Source organism: Aulonocara sp. 'chitande type north' Nkhata Bay, linkage group LG16, assembly GCF_057382095.1.
Source record: "Aulonocara sp. 'chitande type north' Nkhata Bay isolate Kocher_YH1m ecotype deep benthic linkage group LG16, A_spYH_male_GT1.1, whole genome shotgun sequence".
NCBI lineage: Eukaryota > Metazoa > Chordata > Actinopteri > Cichliformes > Cichlidae > Aulonocara > Aulonocara sp. 'chitande type north' Nkhata Bay.
The window spans coordinates 37751600-37774405 of record NC_141359.1 but is presented as its reverse complement, the minus strand read 5'-3'; the positions used below and the strand labels follow the sequence as shown (position 1 = coordinate 37774405).

At 41.7% G+C, this 22806-nt stretch overlaps 1 protein-coding gene across 1 annotated transcript in view; it reads left to right on the top strand.

The window, feature by feature from the left end:
- The window catches only part of adarb1b (adenosine deaminase RNA specific B1b), a 129269-nt gene that overhangs the window by 37071 nt on the left and 69392 nt on the right, over positions 1-22806 (top strand). The window contains exon 2 of the mRNA XM_086265538.1: positions 11725-11774. The gene's annotated coding sequence lies outside the window, so the exon portion shown is untranslated. The remainder of the gene's footprint in view (positions 1-11724; positions 11775-22806) is intronic.

The window sequence follows — 22806 nt, the reverse complement described above, 5'->3', positions numbered from 1 at the left end:
CCACTGCTGCCACATATCATTGTGAACACTTTTTGATGGGTTGTCAGAGTGATATTATGTTCTGGGAGTTGTGTCCTCTGGAAAAAATGATGACTCTGAAGGAAAATGTGTCCAAATAAAAGCCCTTTAAAGGGGTGTTGGCCCTTGAACATTTTACATGTTGGTATTGTGCACGCTTTAACTCTTTGCAGCTTGGAGTATGATTATATATTCTGTCATATTTCAGGCCTGCTTATAGAACAAAATGACTAGATTTGGGCTGGTTTCTGAAGTTAGTGAGGGTGGTCTCTGCTGATGCACCTGCCTTTGGAAAAAGCCAGAAACGGTTCTAATGGTCACCAAACCACGTCTTTGTTGATATATAGTGAGGTGACAGAACTTGGGGGAGGTAATCAGATGTTTTCCTTTTGGAGGAAAGACTTTAAAAAGATTAGTGAGTCAGTAAGTCATTCTTAATGTTACATAAATGTTAAGTTTCTGACCTGTAGACTTAACATATTGCCAGACAGAGTCATAATTCCATCAGGTGACTGGTGTGATTTGCACTTGATTTGCTTCAGGACCTTGTTTGTGTGTGTTTACATGTGGCACGAGCACAGGAAGAGCGAGCGCTAAACCCTGCAGGCCACAGAGGATGCTGGCTAACTCAACCCATCTGTGGTGTATGCCAGGTGTACACTTGTTGACTTCCAGTCAGAACACATTTGAGTTAAATCTCACAGTGAAAGTTTTAAACGAGCAGCGAGTGTAATGGGGTGTTGCTGTGGTATTTAGCTCAAAAGCATTTGATGGGAAGAGCTCCAACATGCAGGAGTCTGTAAGAATCCAAGTCAAACTGGACCTCACAGAAGCTGTTGATTTTTGTGGCAGAGATGCATAAACAGGCTGTTGCAAGATGTTTTGGGCTTCGGCTTCACCGCTGACCAGCACTGTCTCTGTTGTCTCTCATCAGCTTCATGTAAGGCGTTCATTTTCCTGATGTCACGTCTTTGACTGATGTTGCACTGAAATTGGAGCATGACGCATACGTATCTGAGGTAAGAAGTTATTGGACATGCTCCAATAACTTCCTCCAGTTTCTGGAGAAGCTGAAGGAAACATATTTTTCTTAAACGGGTGACATTCTCCTTTAAGCGACTGAATCACCAGCACTCATTGCTGAATCACTGACCAGCACTGTCTCTGTTGTCTCTCATCAGCTTAACTGCATAGTGGACTGATGTGGGTTTTACTCCCCATAAAGCTGTATGTCAAGCAAAGCGGTTTGTTCACCGCACTCACACGCCAGCCAAACTTCAAAGTCATCGCAGCTTTATGGAAACTGTAGGTTTTATAGTGGAAATACTTCATTATTATGTACTGAGGTCAAAACTCTGTAGTACCAAGCAGCTAAATGGAACTATTTGGTCTGAGTAACAAAAAAACAAAACAAAAGACCCCTACAGGTTAGCCAGTTACTAGGTTTTGCTGTGTGATGTACAGTAGTCAGCCAGGAGCCCACCCGTCAACCTGTATTTTACTCCTTTCATCTCTGAACAGCCCAAGGTGGTGGAACAGTTCTCGGCATGTTTCCCCACTACAGACTTTAGGGCTCTTGTATTTACCTCTGTGTCCTGTCCTTCCTTCTGTACCAGTGCTAGAAGCTTCCTTCTTCTGCCTCATCTGCCACAGCCTTAAGCACCTTTCTGAGCCCGAAGCCAGGGATTCCTAGGTACTTTAGGAAATGCGGAGTTAATGGTCTCCTGAAGCCTTTCAGCTGACTTCCATATGATGGATGATTGCCCTTACTGTCCTTCGGTACATTTGCAAGCTTTGTGTGCGACTCCTTCTTCACTCGGGCAGTCTCCTTTCCCTCCTCACACAGAATAGTCCGTGATCGCTGTCTTAGCAGAGGTGAATCTGAGGATGATGTCTAGCTGGAAAAGTTGTACTTTCCTATGGGAACTGTTCTTAATGATCCAGAGCTCTCCTTTCTCATCCTGCACTGGTTCCTACAGTGTTAGAGTCACGTGGCGGGCCCTGTTTGCGATTCAGAGACCTTTGTAGCTGTTGTGGAGCTGCTTATCTCGCCATCTGTAAGAGCCCTGTGACACTGATGCTTCGAAATGGTAAAAAAGATGCTGCGGCCATAGGTTCTGGTGATCACTGACATGGCTGGCTTCTTCTGAATGTTGCCATTATATTAACCTGACTGATCTGACCACGACACCTAAAGCACAAAAATAATAATAATAATTTCTTCTGAAACAGTCCATCCTCTGATCTGCTGACTTAGCCTTTGGGGACAGTGCTTTTGGGTTTCCAGTACAGTCAGCACATATCCAGGCCAGGACTTCCTGTTGCGTCTGGAGATTAGTACGAGTGCAGATAAATTTTGAAGAGCAAATAAAAGCTAAATCACTATTAGACAGTAGTTGATGTGAGATTCCATTTCTGCAGATGCAATCCCTTTTTTACTGTCCACATGGATGATTTACCTGCATGCAATCAAAGCAGGCCCCAATATGATTGGCCAACACTGCTACAACAGAATAAACCAGAAAGCTCCAGGTACCAGAAATCTTATCCTTTGCCTGAAAATTCCGCATATTCACCTTCATAAAGATATCTTCAAATTAATTTGGATGTATTACACTATGGCAGATTATAGGACTCTTATTTTTTTATTGTAAATTTGAGTTACTATGTGTTCATACCAACTGCTTATAGTGTAACAGAATTAAGGCTTAAACACTCTGAAATGACTACAGGGCTAAAGTCACTGTGCATAACTAACTACTGATGTCCAGATGAAGAGCTAAGAGCAGATTACATACATTTTGTTAATGCAAACACGCGCAATCACTGTTGCTGTCGGAGACGCCGCAGGTCAAAATGTAAGTAATGTGCTCAGTCAAACAGCACTGACCTCTTTTAGTACAACAGCGCGTTGCTTCCATTCTAATGTGTGGCTCTGAATAATTTACATTACAAGCCAAAGGGTTAATCAGACTGATGGTGTGTCTGCACATTGCTACAGTACATTGTGCGTAAGCCGTGCCACGCTGGGTTATGTAAAAGTGGCTCTCAGGCATAATTTCTCTTGATGAGGTGACTATTATTTATGAAGTATTTGTATTTTTGTCCTCTGTTGAAATGTCAAGAGTGTCTCATTTATTTTGTGGTATACCCCTTGGTGCAATGGTTGAGTCAGAGATGGGGAAATGCAGCGGTCAGATCAGTTAGCTGTGCGTTGACAGATCGCCTGTTTGATTTTGATTAAGTGAAATGAGATTCATTTATGGTGTTCATAAAATTGGATTGTTTTACTTCCTTATCAGTTAATGAATTTGTTTATGTAATCCTCAGATGCTGACTTTATTTGCATTAGTAATATTTAAAGAATTTGTTTGAGTTTTGGGCTTAATTACTATTTCTTTACTTTTTGCTGAGAATCAGTCGAAACTGAACCTGCTGTAGCATCTTGTGGGGTTTAGGCTGAGATGTTTTGGCGCTTTGAATGCTGGCAAGATGCACAAAGCTGTCAGAGGTGTCAAAAAAGGCATTTTTTCTCTGAGCAAGCAAGAAAAACAGATGGTTGGGGGAAAAGAAAGGATGTGGGCAGAGATTTGGGCGGGACAAGGAAATAAGATAGGCACTGGAGAGCTTTGGACACACTGGTTCTGTTTTTAGGAAGACATGAAGTTTATTTTTGTAAAAGGAAGATTCGACTCTGTGCTTTGTTGTTCTTTATTTCATTGTGACACTCGACTTGATGTGTCAAATATGAAACCCTGTGTTGCATCAGTTGTTTCTTCATGTCATATTTTGACATTAGCAGGGCAGCTTTGATCACCTCTTTAATTCAAAGGGTGGAAAGGTTTATGCTGCTGCACGTAGCTTAAAATAATTTATTAACCAGGGTGGATTTGCTGACCGCGTATACCCACCTTCACACGGACTCAGCAACTAACATTTAAAGCCATCTGCGATGGTCCGCTGAGCAGCTCCACAGGAGAGACAAGATGCTAATTCCCCAAAGATACCTTTGCAGCAGCATTTGGAGTATTTGAGAGTGAGTCATTCACTCCCCCCTCACACACTTCCCTCGTATGTGACTTTCATCCTAATCCCTGACTTCAGCTTTAAAAGTGAAGGCTTTTTGGCAGCAAACAGCCTCAAAAAACCGTCAGCTGTCACACCATCTGCATAATGATGCTGAAGCGCGCTGAAGTTTGCTGCAGTCATCTATCACCTACATAGCATTATCCACTATGTCACTTTGACCTGCTTCCACCCAGTGGTAACTCTTACAGATGCTTCTGAATCGTGGGTAGTAAATGTCACACGGAGGTCAATGAGAGAGGTTATGTAATTAAAAGACGTTTCCCAACTTCCATTGTTCCTCATCAATGATCGAAGCTGGAGGCTGCTTCACAGCTCGCTCACTGACGCTGTTGGGAAAGGGTTGCACGGGTGGGGTGTTTTCCGTAGTTGGATTATGTAATGGAGTGTGAGTGCAATGGAATAAAATAAACAACCAATCTTAAGCATGAATGGCGTTTATGTGTTGGTGCTGTAAGATAGCGGTGTCGTGGAGTTATTGGTGGTTTCTGGAATTCCAATCAGTCCACGTGGCTAATAAGCATAAGACACACGTGGCATTTATGTCAATCCAGAGTATGCTCGTAAACTGTAGACTTCACGGTAAAGCATCCCCCCAGTTAGCTACTGTGTTGACAACCAAAGCAGTTTTCGTACCAGTCTGCAAACATGTTTATTTCTGCTGTCAAGTCGGGGATTTGAACTCGGGTCTCTGTGGGGATTGATTTGCTTCGAGAAGCTGCAGTTTCTGGCACTTAATCTTTGGCTTCATTTTTCAGCCCCAGAGGTTGCAATTTGGTCTGAAGTGAGAATGCAAATGTTTTTAAAATGACTAGTGAACCCGCTGATGAATTAATATTATATTATTACACTTTTCTTGTGCATGGCAGCGACTCTCTCTTCTCTAACTGAAAGGAAGAAACAGATCACTGAGCACCGATTTGAGCGTCTTGCCCTCTGGTAAATGTGATGTTAAAATACAAGTGAACTTTTTCTCAGTGTGGAATCGGGGTTAATTGGACTGTGTTCAAAGTTTGGATTAGCGTACAGAAGGCTTCATTAACAGCAGTTGGCACTTGAAAAGCCTTTGTTTGTTTCACAAATTAAGCCGTATGATATGTAAAACGCATTTAGGAATCAGCAACCTGCCGATGTCGTTCGTGATTCGTTAACGTTAAATTGCATACCAGTTCCTGTCTTTGGTTTATCTCGAGTAACATCTGCCTCTGTTTCTGGCTGCTCATGTGGAAAGTACAGCTGTAATCACTAAGAGTGCAGAGTCTATGCAAGGAAGAGAGAAAAAACACTGAATCAGGAGCCGTGTTTGTTGGAGACCTAGCTGCACATCTTTGCTTCTGCTAGTGGGGAGAAGGGGTCATTTCAAGTTATCACCCTCCATTTCTCTGAGATTTCACTTTCTTAAAGCATTGTTTCATTTCAGACATTCTCACAGTTCAAGAGCCAGCAGCGTTCTCCGTGCTGTCACCATGAGCCTCACATCTTTTTTTCCTCTTCTGCTCATGATAGTTAGCGGAGGAGGCAAGGCAGAATCCCCAGAGCAGATAGTAGCAGGAGCTGAATATTCTTAAACTCAAATTGATGCATTTGCTGCTGCTAAATTAGCGGTAGCATACACTCGCCCCCTGAGAGACTAGGCGGCACGATGGCTAGTGTAGCCTCTGCTCCTCCTCTGTTGTGATACTCGGTCATAAGACACAAGAGGGAGGAAACACAAGGTGACTCACAGCTTATGTAACAAATCTTACACTGTGTTAACAAAAAGAAACCAAAGCTGTTATACACACACTTCGTAGATTCTCCAGTTTGATATGCAGTGTTTGTTTTTTCTTACTGCGCATTTTACTGTATTTGTATTGCACGAAACCAAGGATGGAGTGTACATGGTGGGTAATATTAGTCAATGCAATGCGACGGTGACCCAGACATTACTCATGTATTGACGTTTTGGGATCACTAAATTCTGCCGAGGCCATTCATTTGTAACAGTCAGCTTTACTTAGGATAAATCAATACGGGGTCCTGAGGACCAGATAGAAGTTAGACGTGTTTTTGTAAATATGGAGAGCACGAGGAGTATTTGATTCAGGGTGTATTGAATAGGCATGACATAGAATGGCGTGGTGTTTGATTTCGTTATAGAGAAGAATGTATTTCACTGACCTTCAGGGACTTGAGCGTCAACCCAATATTTCACGAGGCGTGTGAAATGGAGAATTAAATATGTAAGACCATATTTTTTGTTGATCGCTTGTTTTCTCCTAGATAGAAAGTTCTGCAGTTTGTGGGGTGGAAAAGCTCCTGATCCAAAGCTTAACACATTATCCATCAAATACGGTGAAGGAAATGTTACAGCATGGTCATGCACGGCTTTGCAGCGGAACCGGGACACCACATGTTTATTGATGATGTGACTGGTGATTGGAGCAGCGGGATGAATACTAAAGTGTACACGGATTGAAGATGGGTGTTACAGTTACAGCGAACTCTCTGGACTCAAAACCTTTTTGTTGATAATTTTACTGGTCTAATTTATTCTGTATTTTAACTTGTTTATGTGCTGTTTTAATGGCATTTAATATTATTTAATGTGACCACTGGTCTGTGTCAGGCCCTTCGTAAATACAGGGAGTGCAGAATTATTAGGCAAATGAGTATTTTGTCCACATCATCCTCTTCGTGCATGTTGTCTTACTCCAAGCTGTATAGGCTCGAAAGCCTACTACCAATTAAGCATATTAGGTGATGTGCATCTCTGTAATGAGAAGGGGTGTGGTCTAATGACATCAACACCCTATAGCAGGTGTGCATAATTATTAGGCAACATCCTTTCCTTTGGCAAAATGGGTCAAAAGAAGGACTTGACAGGCTCAGAAAAGTCAAAAATAGTGAGATATCTTGCAGAGGGATGCAGCAGTCTCAAAATTGCAAAGCTTCTGAAGCGTGATCATCGAACAATCAAGCGTTTCATTCAAAATAGTCAACAGGGTCGCAAGAAGCGTGTGGAAAAACCAAGGCGCCAAATAACTGCCTATGAACTGAGAAAAGTCAAGCGTGCAGCTGCCAAGATGCCACTTGCCACCAGTTTGGCCATATTTCAGAGCTGCAGCATCACTGGAGTGCCCAAAAGCACAAGGTGTGCAATACTCAGAGACATGGCCAAGGTAAGAAAGGCTGAAAGACGACCACCACTGAACAAGACACACAAGCTGAAACTTCAAGACTGGGCCAAGAAATATCTCAAGACTGGTTTTTCTAAGGTTTTATGGACTGATGAAATGAGAGTGAGTCTTGATGGGCCAGATGGATGGGCCCGTGGCTGGATTGGTAAAGGGCAGAGAGCTCCAGTCCGACTCAGACGGCAGCAAGGTGGAGGTGGAGTACTGGTTTGGGCTGGTATCATCAAAGATGAGCTTGTGGGGCCTTTTAGGGTTGAGGATGGAGTCAAGCTCAACTTCCAGTCCTACTGCCAGTTTCTGGAAGACACCTTCTTCAAGCAGTGGTACAGGAAGAAGTCTGCATCCTTCAAGAAAAACATGATTTTCATGCAGGACAATGCTCCATCACACGCGTCCAAGTACTCCACAGCGTGGCTGGCAAGAAAGGGTATAAAAGAGGAAAAACTAATGACATGGCCTCCTTGTTCACCTGATCTGAACCCCATTGAGAACCTGTGGTCCATCATCAAATGTGAGATTTACAAGGAGGGAAAACAGTACACCTCTCTGAACAGTGTCTGGGAGGCTGTGGTTGCTGCTGCACGCAATGTTGATGGTGAACAGATCAAAACACTGACAGAATCCATGGATGGCAGGCTTTTGAGTGTCCTTGCAAAGAAAGGTGGCTATATTGGTCGCTGATTTGTTTTTGTTTTGTTTTTGAATGTCAGAAATGTATATTTGTGAATGTGGAGATGTTATATTGGTTTCACTGGTAAAAATAAATAATTGAAATGGGTATATATTTGTTTTTTGTTAAGTTGCCTAATAATTATGCACAGTAATAGTCACCTGCACACACAGATATCCCCCTAAAATAGCTAAAACTAAAACTAAAAACTACTTCCAAAAACATTCAGCTTTGATATTAATGAGTTTTTTGGGTTCATTGAGAACATGGTTTTTGTTCAATAATAAAATTATTCCTCAAAAATACAACTTGCCTAATAATTCTGCACTCCCTGTAAACGTTACTTACGAGGCTGTAGTCTCTGCACAGATTCATCCAAATGCTACAAAACTGAGGAGTTTCTCAAGGGAGAATCTTCAGTGACCAAATCATTCACCTGATCTCAACCCAACAGAGCAGGCTTTTCAGTTACTGAAGACAAAAAGTGAAAGCACAAAAACCCACAAAAACACCCACAAACAAGCAGCAACTGAAGGCGGCAGTAAAGGCCTGGCAGAGCATCTCAGGGGAGGAAACACAGCATTTGATGATTTCCATGGGTTTTAAACCTCAGGCAGTCATTGTCTGCAAAGGATTTTCATCCGAGTATATAAAAGTAGTTTGTCCCATTACTTTTGAGCTTCTGAAAACGAGGGCGTGTATAAAAAATGCTGCAGTTCCTAAACAGCTAATGCTATGCTTTTGTTCTAGCTCTTGAACTAAGGAAGTCTGTGGTGGTGCACAGAACCTAGGAGGAGGAAACTGAGTGTAATTTGGAGGAAGATGGCTCCTTGAGGAAGCTCAGAGAGATTTAATGCATCCTGGCGACTGTGTTGAATACAGATATGAGTATGACACACATAGACTGAGTTGCACGTATGCCCAGCAGATACCACGTGGTCCACAATACAGACCCAGCTAGTCTTTTTTTTTTTTTTTTTTTTTTTTTTTTTTTTTTTTTTAAATGACATCAGAAACAGCAGTATGCGACATTACGTGATGGCAGAGCTTCAGTTCATCCTTTGTCTTTTTTTTTTTTTTTTAATAAATAGGACAGGGGGAATGAATGAGAGAAAGAGGGGGAGAGAAAGAAAGAAAACCAAAGGGGAGAAGAGACGGTGAGAAGGGGGGGGAAGAGAGAGAGAGAAAAAAAAAAAAAAGAACTCCTGGGTCACCTGTATGGAGAAAAAAAACAAACAAACAAAAAAAACAAACAGAGGAGACAGCAAACAACAAAGAGCAACATAATAATAGAGAAAACAAAGCACCATCACAATAAACTAGCTAGTCATAGATATCAATATTTACTAAATAATAAACGATATTGTGCAGCACGCAAGATAGACAGCGCACAGTGTGCTTTGAGGTAGCAGCCAAGAAAGCTTTAGTCCGCGTCTGTGAATACCCATGTGTGCATACCTGTGTGGATCAGCATGCTTGCATTCCAAAGGTTTCTCCATGTAATGATCTGCTAGGGAGTGTGGGGGGGCCACAGCCCCGTCCTCCAGGGTGTGAAGCGGGTATGGAGGAGATCAAAACTCCAGATATCCAGAGGCCCCCTTTAGTCTTTTTTAAATGCACAGCTAATAGTTCATGTTTCATTGTGTAACTGGTTTGTTGGGTGTTATTGATTTGACAATAAGTAAACATGGGTTTGCTGGTGACGGCAAATATATTTTATTCCATCAGGTCAGAGAAATTTGGGGATACCGGAACAAACTAATAATTGGTGTGTCCCGTCAGCCTCTGAGCAGCTGCTGTCTGGTCCTGCACATGCACATGGTGTTAGTCTGCAAACAGTGTGCAGTGAAAGTTGTTTAGCCTGATGTGCAGATTGTCACTAGTAGCTAACTTAGGCTGCTCCTTCTTCTTCCATCGCTTGTGCGATATTTCAAACTGATCTGCTGTCAAAAAATGCAAAAATGATGGCTGTCTTGTTTTAAAGACACATTAAAAACACGAAGTCGGTGACGAACATTTTGATGTACCTGCGACTGCTTCATTATTTGACTATAATGAATGCTCATAATGTGAAGCTCCAGCTACAAAGAAATGCTGGTTTGCATTTGTAACCGGTAATTTTAACTATAGAGTTCACAATTATTCAAATTTATATACTATGTAATAGGGCAATCACGATTTTTTGGCCCAGAATTGAGATCACGATTCTCTCACGATTTTCTTTTCCAGTATAAATATTTATTGCACTTATTAACTGCACATCAACTTCGTAACAGTTGAGACTGAACATAAAAACAATAAATAAACATAAAAACAACAAATGTCTCACGTTTTGTCGTTGCCGCAAATGTTGTACTGCTTGAAATTCCGTCTCCACCGTTGCTCGACGCTGCGTGTACAGAGCAGGTAGTGCAACAATAGAAAAATAGTTGCGGGACGGCACTGTGTAGCGTTTGTCTAGGGTGTTGATCATTTTCCTAAATCCCTCGTTTTCACAGTGTTGATGGAGCCATATCTTTGGTCAGGTGATAAGTGATAGCCTCCGTAATTTCTTTGTGCCTGCGGGAGTTCGACGTGTATAGGGAAGCGCTGTATAAGGTTCCCGTTATTGATGTTTGGGTGGTTGACCGGGACGGATTTTCTCCTGTCACTTTCTCGTCATCCCTGATGTCTTCTCTGTTGTTTTTTTAGCAGCCAGCTTCTGTATCACGTGGTATAAGGCTCCGCCCTTGTCATCTGTTGAGCAGGAAGAGTGAGCGCTTGTTTTCATGCAGATTACGTCCCGGATCAAAATGCGGTACAATCGTCGTCGTCTTCTTTTTTTTTTCTCTCTTTTTTTTTTAAAATCGTTGTCATTTGGAAATGAGATCGCACATAAGTATGAATCGAGATTGCGATTTTCTAACGATTAATCGTGCAGCCCTACTATGTAAAGTATAAATGATATTGCAGTGATTTCATAAAGTGGATTATGGGTTAACAGCCACAGTGTTACTCTTAACACACACATTTAATGGAACTTGTGTGAGAGCATTATTCCTCATGCACTTTTCCTGGTGTCAGCGTTAAATGTGTTACTGACTCTTAAACTTTGTGGCATTTGCTCTTTTCGCTCTTTGTCACTGTTGAAGGACAGGTTTGCAGGGAAGTGTGAGACGAGTAACTTTAATTCATTTAGAAGCCTGCCATTCACTTTCAGTCCATGCTAACCTTTCTAGTGTCAACTCTGCCTGTTGTTTTCGGGACACCTCTCTGTCTCTAACAGTTACTAATGCGATTGGACAACGGCTCAGCATCTGCTCCCTGTTTACAAGTCTCCTCGGATGTGTTGCGTGTTTCTTGCCACTGTTTGTTCGTTGCTGCTGTGCTGTGTCTCGCTGCTGGTCAGAGTCGAGCGAGCCGCCCGGGGCGGGGTCAGGGATGGTGGCCGGGCAGTTTCTTCACATGCCGTGGTGATCCGTGACTGTGCTGGATGCCGGGAGAGATTCTTGACCTTGATTTGTTTCATTTCTGCTCCGGCATGATTTTCCAGCATCTCTTCAGAAGAAGTCACGTCAGCTCTCTTTAAGAAGTAATACACTCTGTGCGTGACACTATAGTCCATAACACGACGATGACAAATGGGCTGTTTGTTTTAACTGGACACAACATCACCGTAATATCTCAGTATTTTTAATAGCTATTTAGATATGTGTGAGACTGATGCAGCAGAAATGTGTCCAGGACCTTTACATGTCACACATTTTATTAATAATCTTCTTTTTTCTCCTTCAGGTTCGGCGTGTGGTAAATAGCTGCTGTCCCTCAGAGTTCTCTGCACAACGGTGAGTTCAGCAAAAGAAGCTTTTTAGTGCTTTGCTGTAGAAATGTACCACTACGCTCTCGTCATCTATTGTGGAGACAATCTAGTCAACAAAAAGTTGTTTGGAACATGCGAGACACGTTCGGTATTATATATAAGGTGACATCTGCTGACTACAGGACTCATTCAAAGCTGGAGTCCCTCCAGTGATGGTGGCCAAATGAGGGGTAACATTACCTGTCAGTGAGAAATGAAGCGGCTTCGTGTTCGGTACGAGACAGAGTTCATAAACAGCGGTGTCAGTTATATCGGCGCATGATGCCAGCACACATCACTCCTGGTATTCAGCTTTACAACACAGTGGATATTCGCAGTTTCTCTTCCCCTTTTCATGTCTTTTTTTCCCATTCGGTGTATCTGCTCCAGTGTTTCTATTTTTAGAATTGCTCAAGTACCGGGGGATCCTGCACTCTTCCCCCTTTCCTTTGCTACATCTCCTCCATTTACCCCCATTTCAGCTGAATGTCACAAGCCCTGCTCCTCTGCGTCAGGTTGATTCATTGTAAGCCGTGCAAATATGTGTATATGTTGCAGCTGTGCAGTAAAAACAAATTTTAAAAAGTCATCAGCGTCGTTGACTGTTGGGGTCTTTAGGCGACCAAGACGACACCGACTCATGTCAGTGGTCGATGTTTAGCTGTTGTTGTTTTTTTCCTCATCATTCAAAGAACTTGACTTCGATTTTTAAGTGTTATTTTATATTTTTTTATAACGACTATTATTGATTTATTCATTTTTGTTACAATAAAAACAAGTGAACACACTTATTGGTTTACTTTTGCAATAAAACGCCCCTGCTGGTCATTAGAAAGCATGCAGGCACTTATTTGATATATTTTATATGTTATATACAGCACAGTCTGGATTTTGATTTCACTTAGTACCTGGAGGTTTGGATATCTTGGCCTCTGCTGTCCCAGTTTTGATCAGTATAAGCCTCTTGCTGGTGCCTATTTTATGGTTGAGCACGTCTTTAAAGCAAGATATCTTAAGTTGAATAGATACGTTATCTCTGAGAGCCAGGGATCGCTCCGACCTGGGCTGTGCTATTGACAAGAGGAGACATTTACCGTCCTCCTTGTGCGCCTCCTAAATAGTCTTCATTTTCATGCTGGGTGCCCGGCGAGGAGGAACTGTCAGGAAGCGAAGAGGGCCATCTTGAAAAGACTCTGATCGCCGCGTTTCACAACATGAGGCCTTCCCCCGCGGGGCTCAGGTGAAGGCACCCTGCAGAGAACTTCCTAAGGACTGTTTCATTTATCCCAGGGTGAAGGTGGTGGCGTAAAAAAGTATAGAAAATCATGAAGCATCATGGCCAGCTATGTCTGGCTTCGTCATCTGCTGCTCCCGCTGAGCAGACACTCCTAAACCGCAAACATCTACCTCACGGCTCGACAAGCATTCGCATCTGAATCGACCCCAAACGCACACACACGAATACAGACACACAATGCACATTTGGCGACACAAGCACATATTTGTTTGCTTACATCTTCTAATTAAAAAACAGCCCCTTTCCATACAGACATGCAAGCCAGACCTGCTGTTAATTTCCATTATTTGTAATGCTAAATTTCCAGCCAATGCCTTATTCTCTGTGTGTGTGTGTGTGTGTGTGTGTGTGTGTGTGTGTGTGTGTGTGTGTGTGTGTGTGTGTGTGTGTGTAACATTCTCGTAGTTTCTGTGATTGGAAACACAGCCAGCAGTATTGTGCCTCACCGCCATTATAGTAATGAATATTTAGTGCGGTGTTGGCGAGATAGCTGACACTGACCCAGCTACGATGTGATGCGATGCTGCTGGGTGAAAAAGCATTTGACAGCATTTCTGTATTTTTTTTAGTATTTTTCAGCGAGCAGGCGATGTGCACAGTGACCAAAGCACCAGATTTAAGAAGAAAAGGTAGCTCAGCTGTAGACTTTGTGCTGGTGCTGCCGAGGTTACTCCTTCAGATGATTGAATCTTTATGACCAAAAGAACTAGGCTAGACATATTTCATAGGTGTCATAAGTACACCGTTTTTATACATGTGTAAGCAATGCAGCAGCGCACATTTGGAGGGCTACACGACCCATGTATCAGGGAGGGAATTGGGAACAGGCCGGTAAGTCACTTTGAATCTAAAAATAGGAAAATTGTTTCTGTTTATTCAGATTTGACTGACTCCAATTACGAGTATGATTCTTCACCACATCTGCCGGCTGCAGTGTAAGCGATCCAAACTCCAGTTTGTTTTCCCGAAACCAACATCCACCTGCTCGTCTCACGTCACATGGCATCTTTGTGTCAATATCTCTCTGTGCAACTTCCTCTGTCACCTCATATATTTCTGTCCAGCGTGTTTCTGACCAGTCTGACGCTGACCAGATGCAGAAGATTAGATGACCACATGTTTTAGTTACAGGAACCCTGTAACAAGCCGAAAGCAGATGTGGTCTCCGTTGCTCAGGAAACAGATCAAACTTTTCCTGAGGAATTGAAGCAAAGTTCGATGTTTCCACAATAAATCTTTTTTAATATGTAAAAAGTCAAATATTTTAAATATTTTGCTAGAAAAATGAGAAAACGCGCAGCTGTTTATTGAAACATTTGCAAACAGGCCTGTTTTTGTTTTTGTTTGGCAAAAACTGTTTGTAAAATTCTAACGAGCTTGAAAGTCAATATTTGATATGAACGCCTTTATTCTTTAGCACAGTCTGAGTCTTTCTCTCATTTCTTTAAGCATGTTCAGGAAGAGTCCTGCAGCCTCTGTGAAGGACAGTCAGAGCTCTCCTTTGCATGTTTCTGCCTTTTGTTCTGTTCTCTGGTCACACACTGCTTCAGTAGGGCTGAGGTCCGGGCTCTGGGGAGGCCAGTCCATGACTGATGGTGTCCCACTCTGTGTTTTTCCATCCGGGTGTCCTTTTACTGCATTTGGGATCATTGTCGTGCTGAAAAGTGAATCTGCTGCCAAACCCTTTGTAGATTCTGACGGTACTTCTCTGTGTTTATATTTTCATCCGTCTTGATCTCCAGCACCTCAGGCTGAAATGCTGCCCCAAACCGTGTCAGAGTTTTCACCGTACTTTACAGATGGTTGCATGTGTTCACTGTAATATCTCTCTTCTGTATTCTTCTTTTCATATTCACACACTTCAGCCTTTTCTCCCTGCTATACAGCCATCCTTCTACTGAGACCTTTTCTGATCAGGTTTCGGTGAACAGCAGATGGATCAGCTGAAGGAACAGGTGCAACTCTCAGGTCCTTACTGGATGTTTTCCTTTTTCTTAAGGACATGACTTTCAAATACTGTTCATCTGCTGCTTTTATCCTCCACTCATCCAGTTTCATCAACATTTTTTAGGACACTGCGAACCTGCTGGGAAGTGTCAAATTTTCAGCTAATAGCTCTTTGGGAATCACTTTGCTGCCTCTTAAACGGCTTTATCTTTGGTATTTTGCATGCATTCAGTGAAATAAATCAAAATGAATTTCTCAAGCTCACGTTGGGAAAAAAAAAATCTGTTTCTTTGGAAGCAAAACGTAAAGAAATGAGGGGAGGCTCAAGATGCTTGCACAGTACTGTACTTTGGGCCGATGTCTTTACTCGTAGCAGCTTGTCAAGTGTGTCTACCTAAAAAATCAAATCCAGAGAAACACAAGGAACAAGTTATTCAGTCAAAGTGAAAGCCTGGCTGGAACAGTATTAGTTTTATTGGTAGAGAGGAGACGTGATTGTGTAAAATTGGCTTCTGCCTCAAAGTTCCTTCCATCATCTGTCCTCTAATCTCAGATTCTCATCCTCATAAATCATTTCCCTCTGATGTTGCTCTTGGAAAGCAGCTGATTAGGATGCTTTGCTGATGAGCACAGTGTGCTGTGTGAAAATCAACATCAGCATTGTAAAGTATCATAAAATAAACATCGCCTTATTTCTTAATAGAATTATGTTCCAGTGTTTTGGCTCGTCTCACTTCAGATGCCTCATATGTTGTGTGTGATCCAGCAGCCAGAGCGGTTCAGAGCACCGGATCGCTTTGATTAACGCGTCTTTATATGTGAAGAACGCATCTGGAGCTGCTTTTTTTCACACTTATTACCGACACCCTGTTAAGCTGCTTGTCGTTTTCTTTTTTTCCAGCATGTAACTGGTTATTGAACTTGTCTGCCCGTCCATCCTCGCCTTTGACCACACCGACGGCGAAGCGTCCGGTATCAAAGCCCGCATCTTTTTGGAAGCTGGAAAGCAGTGACCAGATGTGAAAACAGTGCAGTCATTCAGACAAATCTGCAATAAGCAGCTGCTGTCGCTGATAGTGTAGATTCAATCCTGCAGACTCAGTCTGCTTAGTGTTTCAATGACATCTGTTTTAAACCGCACAAACTGCCAGACAGAGCGTTAGACCATGATTGAACTTTTTATCGCTACAATGGCGGGATTGTGTTTACATATCTTCACTTTAACAGCAGCTCTGTATACCTCTTGGATAAATTATTAGGTAGGTATTATTATTTGGTTCTGACATATTGTAAATATAGTCACTGTAGGTATGACTCTACACTTGTGGCATGTAATAGAACCCCTTGGATAATATACAGGTGTATCAGAAAGAATCATCTGATTTCAAAGTGCTTTAATTCTGCAGCCATTCACTGTTTAAACTTTACTTCAGACATTTATGCCATTCATGTCTGAATAGGGCTTCCTGTCATATTAAAGTTCGTCACGTGATGTCATGTTTTAAGCACTCTGCTCAAAAGTTATTTGCCATATTGGAGATATGATACAACCACCAGAAAATGTGCATTTCCTGACTGGCTGCAGGGGTTCCTGGAGGTTGCTGGCTGTTGCTAAAGGGTTGCAAAAAAGTTTCTGCACCAAACGTCTCAGATTGATTGTTTTGGTTATTAACATTTTGCCACATTTGCCTGTAATTAGCTTGTAGTTAGCAAGTATTTATAACTGCTAAATGAGCAGTAACTAAACTTTAGAAAGTGTCATGTATAAAGAAATTGTAGAAGGTTCACCTTCAGAGGAAAACTTGTGCCTCAGCGCTGCACCAACATGTTTGAAAAAGCATCATTTTTACCTTGAACACAAAGAGAATCTGCTTCCTGTTCATGTTGCACTTTTTACAGTTTCACAACTCCTCAGAGAGTCGCTGGATCATGTTTGTGGACACGTCTATAAACTACAACCGCACCAGTATGCTAGTGACCAAATCCCAGAAGGTCGATTGTGTTCATCTAGACGTTGTTTTCAGAGGGAGAAATGTTTCGTCATTCATCCAAGTGACTAAAGCGATCACAAGGTTTTTGCCAACTGTTTGGGTAATACACATTTTTTCCGGTGGTTGCCAGATGGTCGCAGCGCAGCCTGTGTGACTGCTGCCTTATTCATTTGATCTTACATTGTCACCATGATTGTCATGCATTCAAAATGGCAGACGAATCAGTGTCACGAGATACTGTAAGTGCTCACATGTCTGTGGGAAAGCGGTGCTCTGTCAGTCAACTATTTCAGGTCATACTGATCAAGTCCGTTTCATGGATTTTGGCTAACGACTTGTGATTGACCAGTTGTTAGCCGGTGTGTGCAGATTCACAGTAAGATCCACTCGTCACTCTTACAATCACATCACAAAACACCAAGACAGCTAAAGGGCTCATATGGAAGCTTCAACATGGAAACTAATGGGTGTTAGCTGCATCCACCTTTTAGATTTCCTGTAGTAGAATCTCTTCACAACAATAATCCTGCTTGTTCATGACGAACTTGAACTGGTCTTATTCTATAACCCAGTGCATGTGAGTGCAGAAACCACAGGACAGTTTGTGTTGCAGGTTTTAGTGAATTTCATTAATGAAATGATGAAAATCCCAAACCCCAAAAAACAAATGAGTAATTAAACAAATTTAATATTTTATCTTAAATTGTTGTGCAAATGATGCATCCTCAGTGTCATATAACCATATGGATTGCTTCTTTGTGCCAGCTGTATATTGAGCTTCTTTATTCATTTGCACATACATCCACAAATTGACTTGCTGAAGACAACACCAGCTTGGCAAGCATCACACATTAGTGTACCTCGGATCAGCCCATTTGATCAGACAGACAATTTACACAATAATTACCGACAGACTCGCAGATAAAACCGTACAGTGTTACTAATGGAAGCGCCCCCACAGGAATAAAAATCCATCACCCATGTCTGCGTTGGTTATCTGTCATTCTAAGCATAATTCTCAGATCATTTCAAATGGAAAAACCCTCCTCGGATGTCTGTGCACAGATCTGCAGAGACACATGTTTGGAAATAGCGCACAGAAATCCAAATGTGATCACAGAACACGAGCAAACACACTCACCACGAGCACAGACTACACAGCTGACAGACTCGGGACTATCGCATTACGTTTGCAGAGATAAAACAAAGGGTGGTGGTCAGCACTTCACCTTCAAACTGACATCTAATTGATGTAAAATATGAAAGCGAAGATTATTTTCACGACCAGCCTCGTGTTTGGCTCCGTTGTGACACTGCGAGATGGATTATAAACAGTCCGCGACAAAACATAATCAGAAACACATCACTTAACACACAAACAGCCATCTTTGTGTTTTTGAGAACATCTGCTGCAGTTTTTGGGGGATTTCAGTATCAGCTTGGTAGCTAACGTTAGACTGAAATATGAACTGAAATCTGCAAGTTATGCTACGTCTCCTTTTTTAATTAAACATCTTGATTACTTGTTAAGGAAAACAAAAAGTCAGGTTGACAGTGAACAGTTAAAACAAAAAAAATACACAAATTCACACCTCCTTGGCAGAGGTTTGCGCTCTTAAAGGTGCTTGTTGTTGTCGCTGCTGTGCTGTGGGTGGCCAACTATTGTTCTTACTTTGTGTTTCATTCCTGAAAAGATGCATTCTTAAATTAATGAGGCTCATTTAGGTGCCACAGTGGCCCCGAGCTGACATGCTAATGCTTGCCCCGCTAATCAGCCGCCACACCGAGTCGAATCGGCGTGGTGGCTTATCAGATCAGATTGTTTTGGTCTTAACCAGTTTTCACTCAGTCCTGCTGCTGCTGTTATTACTGAATTTCTCCAGCATGTCCGGCAGGACAGAGAGCCTGTTGTGTGGTCCTCCTCACCTTGATCAGATTACACATCAGAATTAGCATAATTACAGCTGTCAGGGATTTAATTGGCGAGCTATAATTACTGCAGGTTTAAAGAGACTGTGTTTAAAGAGATGCACGTATATATGTATATTCTTGTATTTATTTGTGGATGTGTGGATTTACTTAAACCTAAAAATTAACACTGGATTGTGGATATCATGGTTGTCTCATACACAATAAAGGCAGTGAGTCTCTTAATTTAATGTAGCTGTCATTGATTAAAAATATCTGTTGTCACAGTGCTGCTGCTTTTTTGTTTGCCTCTGGTAAAACCTGTTTTAATATTAAAAAAGGCTATAAAATGCTCGTGTGCAGGAAAAACCCTGTACTCGACTCATTATCCCTGAAGTCCCCGGAGGATCAGTATGTGAGTTCAAACACTAATGAACATCAGAAGAAACATCGGTGCAGGAAAAAAGCAGGGAAGCCCAGCCTTAAGACATCAAAATGGAAATTATGAACAACTTTCTGTTGTTTGATATGTTTGAGATTGACACGGACACCTTTTCTAAGTCTCTGCTTTATTGTTGGTTTTCTGACGGACGTTTCAACTACCCGACTGGTTTTGAAAGGCGTTTTAACCATAATCAGCATAAGACATACAGATAGCCTGGGATACCTAGCTGCAGGATGACAGTCATGCACTTGGTCAATATAAATTCTGCCTGAGTTGCACTTCATAAAGTGTCTTGCAACCAGATTCAGAGATTGCTTAAAATGAATCACAGCGTACCCCCCCTCTGCCTCACTGAGGGTGCAGTCAGTACAAACCAGATGGATTGTATGAAGCTGCTCTAAGGGTAGCAGAGGTAGGGGAGAAGCGGAGCGATAAGAGATGGAGCTGCGGGGTTTCAAATATTAATAGAGACGGAGTGTACACCAGACATTGTGCATGCATGAGCTGTTTTTGTACACTCCAGGTTTTCAACAAGCTACGCACTCCCTACCACCGCATAGTAAACCCATCAGTCTGTAAACAGTGGTAGCCAGGAATCATGGAAGCGTAGATAAATGGACACGAGGTCTGAGATAGATAACGATGATGACATACTTACAGTCAACCCTGCTATATCACCGACGTCCTGTAGTGACGGCACAAGAGCTGTATGTCTGCATCTTATAAGCTATCTAAACAATAATATTATCGTTGTAGCCTTTATCATATCAAAAACCTACCAACTGAAGGAGAAAAAGTGTTATTTTTGCCAACATTACAACTGCGATTATGTCTGTATATTAAACTGCAAGTCTTTTAGGATTTAAAATCGCAGATTTGCATCGCTCTGATATAACTGGTATCAGATAACATAATGCAGTTGCTTGTTTGTGAAGTCCTCCCACGGTTCTGCTTAAAATCTACAGAGGGTGAGAAGAATAGGCAGGAAACAGCCAACTTTTCTTTTTTTTGTTATTTGCCAGATGAGAGAAATAACACTCACCCACAGCTGAGTAAATTTACTGACCATTTTCTGTGTAACCCATGAAACACATAGCTGCTGGCTTTAACGCTGCGGCTCTGTTCTATAGCTTTTCAAGACACTGTTGAATATTTAAGTCAGAGATAAGAGTTGTGGCTCTTGGGATTTTAAAATAGCACTTAAACAAGATGTTTTATGTGGGAATACACAAGTTCTGTTGTTTGCATTTAAATCATATTCGCTAAAAACTTAAAACACTTCTGATATCACATAAATAAACTGCTCACAACTTATCCACAAACCAAGCTTCTCCACCCACAGACTCTTTGACGGGGACAGATCCCCAATAGCACCACTGTCACATCTGGACCTGAAACAGTAGCCATCATTTAACTGTAACCTGCACACAGAGACGAATCATTAAGCCACAAACTGACTTCTGAAATGTCACACAGCTAAAAATATCTCAGGATTTGCTGACATTTTGCTAATTTTAGACACCGACAAAGTGTAGTGAAGCTAATGATTTTAGCTTTTACAAATCTGCGTAGTCTGAAATCTTGATTTTTGTTTTCAGGTTTAAAAATATTAAAAATATAAGAGAAAATAAATCATTTTATTCAGATTTAGCCAACTAAGATTTATCCTGGCAGAGAAAGCCCCATCCTTACACCACAGCAGATTGCTCTCGGTGGGTGATGTTGACACCATGCCTCAAACCACATGATTCACTGTCCCTTACTGTCGTTCTCTCCTTTTCTCACACAGGCAACAAAGCGTACTTCAGCAATGCTAGTGTTTGAAAATAATTTCCCATGCAGTGAAGTTATTTGTTGATGTTCTTTCTTTTTTTTTTTAATCAACTAGCTTAAATGCCAGGTCGTGACATTTCAATTTGTGAAACATTTACAGTGTCTTTGTTGGAAAAACTTTGAAAAGAGTGAATGTCAAAGTTGTAACACCTTGAAATGGGGCGTATTTTTGTTCTGATAAAACAAATGCAGTCGAGTCAGCTCAAATACTGAATAATCACAAACTGCATGCTTTGATTAAAAACAAGCACGTGTATAAATTACAGGTCAAAAGGTGCTTCAGATAGAGTAACTTGCAAAGATTCATTTGGTGCGTGTGTGTGTGAGCGTGTATTCATATCTTTGTGGGGACACAAATTTGAAGTTTACTATACTTGTGGGGCCCAACAGCCCTTATGGGGACCAAAATCCTGGTTCACACAAGTTTGAAGGCATTTTTGAGACTCAAAATGTGGTTTTAGTGACAGAGTTACAGTTTGGTTATGGTTAGGTTTAGGGTCACGGTCAGGGTTATGCATTCATTTTCATGGTTAGGGTTTGGGTAAAAGGCTAGGGAACGCGTTATGTCAATTAGACGTCCCCACAAGATATGAATACCCAACATGTGTGTGTGTGTGTGTTTCATTATCTCCATTGAGTGAATAACATTTGTGATCTGTAGTGATGTTGTTTTCTCCCTGCGGCACTCGGCCCTTTCAACATGACTGCGTCATGGCGAGTTGGCTGTCACATTTTTCTGGAATGATCTCCATTATATAAGAACTGAAATAAGAGGAATAGCTATGCCAAACTGACATACTGCTAAACACACGTGGAGTTGCTGTCGCACACACTCACGTTTTCAAATGCTCCAGTCGGTCGCCTTACATTGTGGTCAGCACCATACTGGTGGACAAGTCGGTTACCAGCATGTCAAAAAATTATTATTTTACTTTGTTTTGAGATTAATGTTAATAGAAATATTTAAACTAGTTAGCTTAGCGGTCACGGTTTATTTTATAATAAAATGGTTGCGCTATAATATTTATTTTACAGAGCGTGGATGTGGAGGTGATGTCACCCAGTGCTTGTGGTGTTCAAACATTTGTGTTTTGGCTGCCACGATGTAGTTCTCCCGAGTATGACACTCGACTCGACTTATTTTGTAATCCTGGCTGTAAAATTAAAAAATCATTGTCATATTTTAGGATCCATCTGAATTTTCTCTACAGCTCTAGATGACGTCACCTTATATGGATGAAACCTGGAGCGCTAATTTATCAGTGATAACCTGTTAGCTTGGGTGGCAGACTGCATAATAAACGTTGACTAATTAGTGCTAAGCAGCACAGAAAGAAAACACAAGAAAACTGAAGCACAAACTTTGTAAAAGTGATTGTTTAAACACTGCACATCGCTGTGACGCCTGTCAGGATGAGTCTGAAGGTTTTCACTTTATTTTTTGTCATTTTGTCAAAAACCTCTATGTGCTCTGACTGAGGAAGCAGCAAAGCAGCGTTGGTTATGCAGGTGAAGCATGTAGATCGCTAACCAGAAGCTCCATGTCCAGTTCGTGTGTTTGTGTTACCATTTCTGGAGGGCTCATCAGAAATTAAAT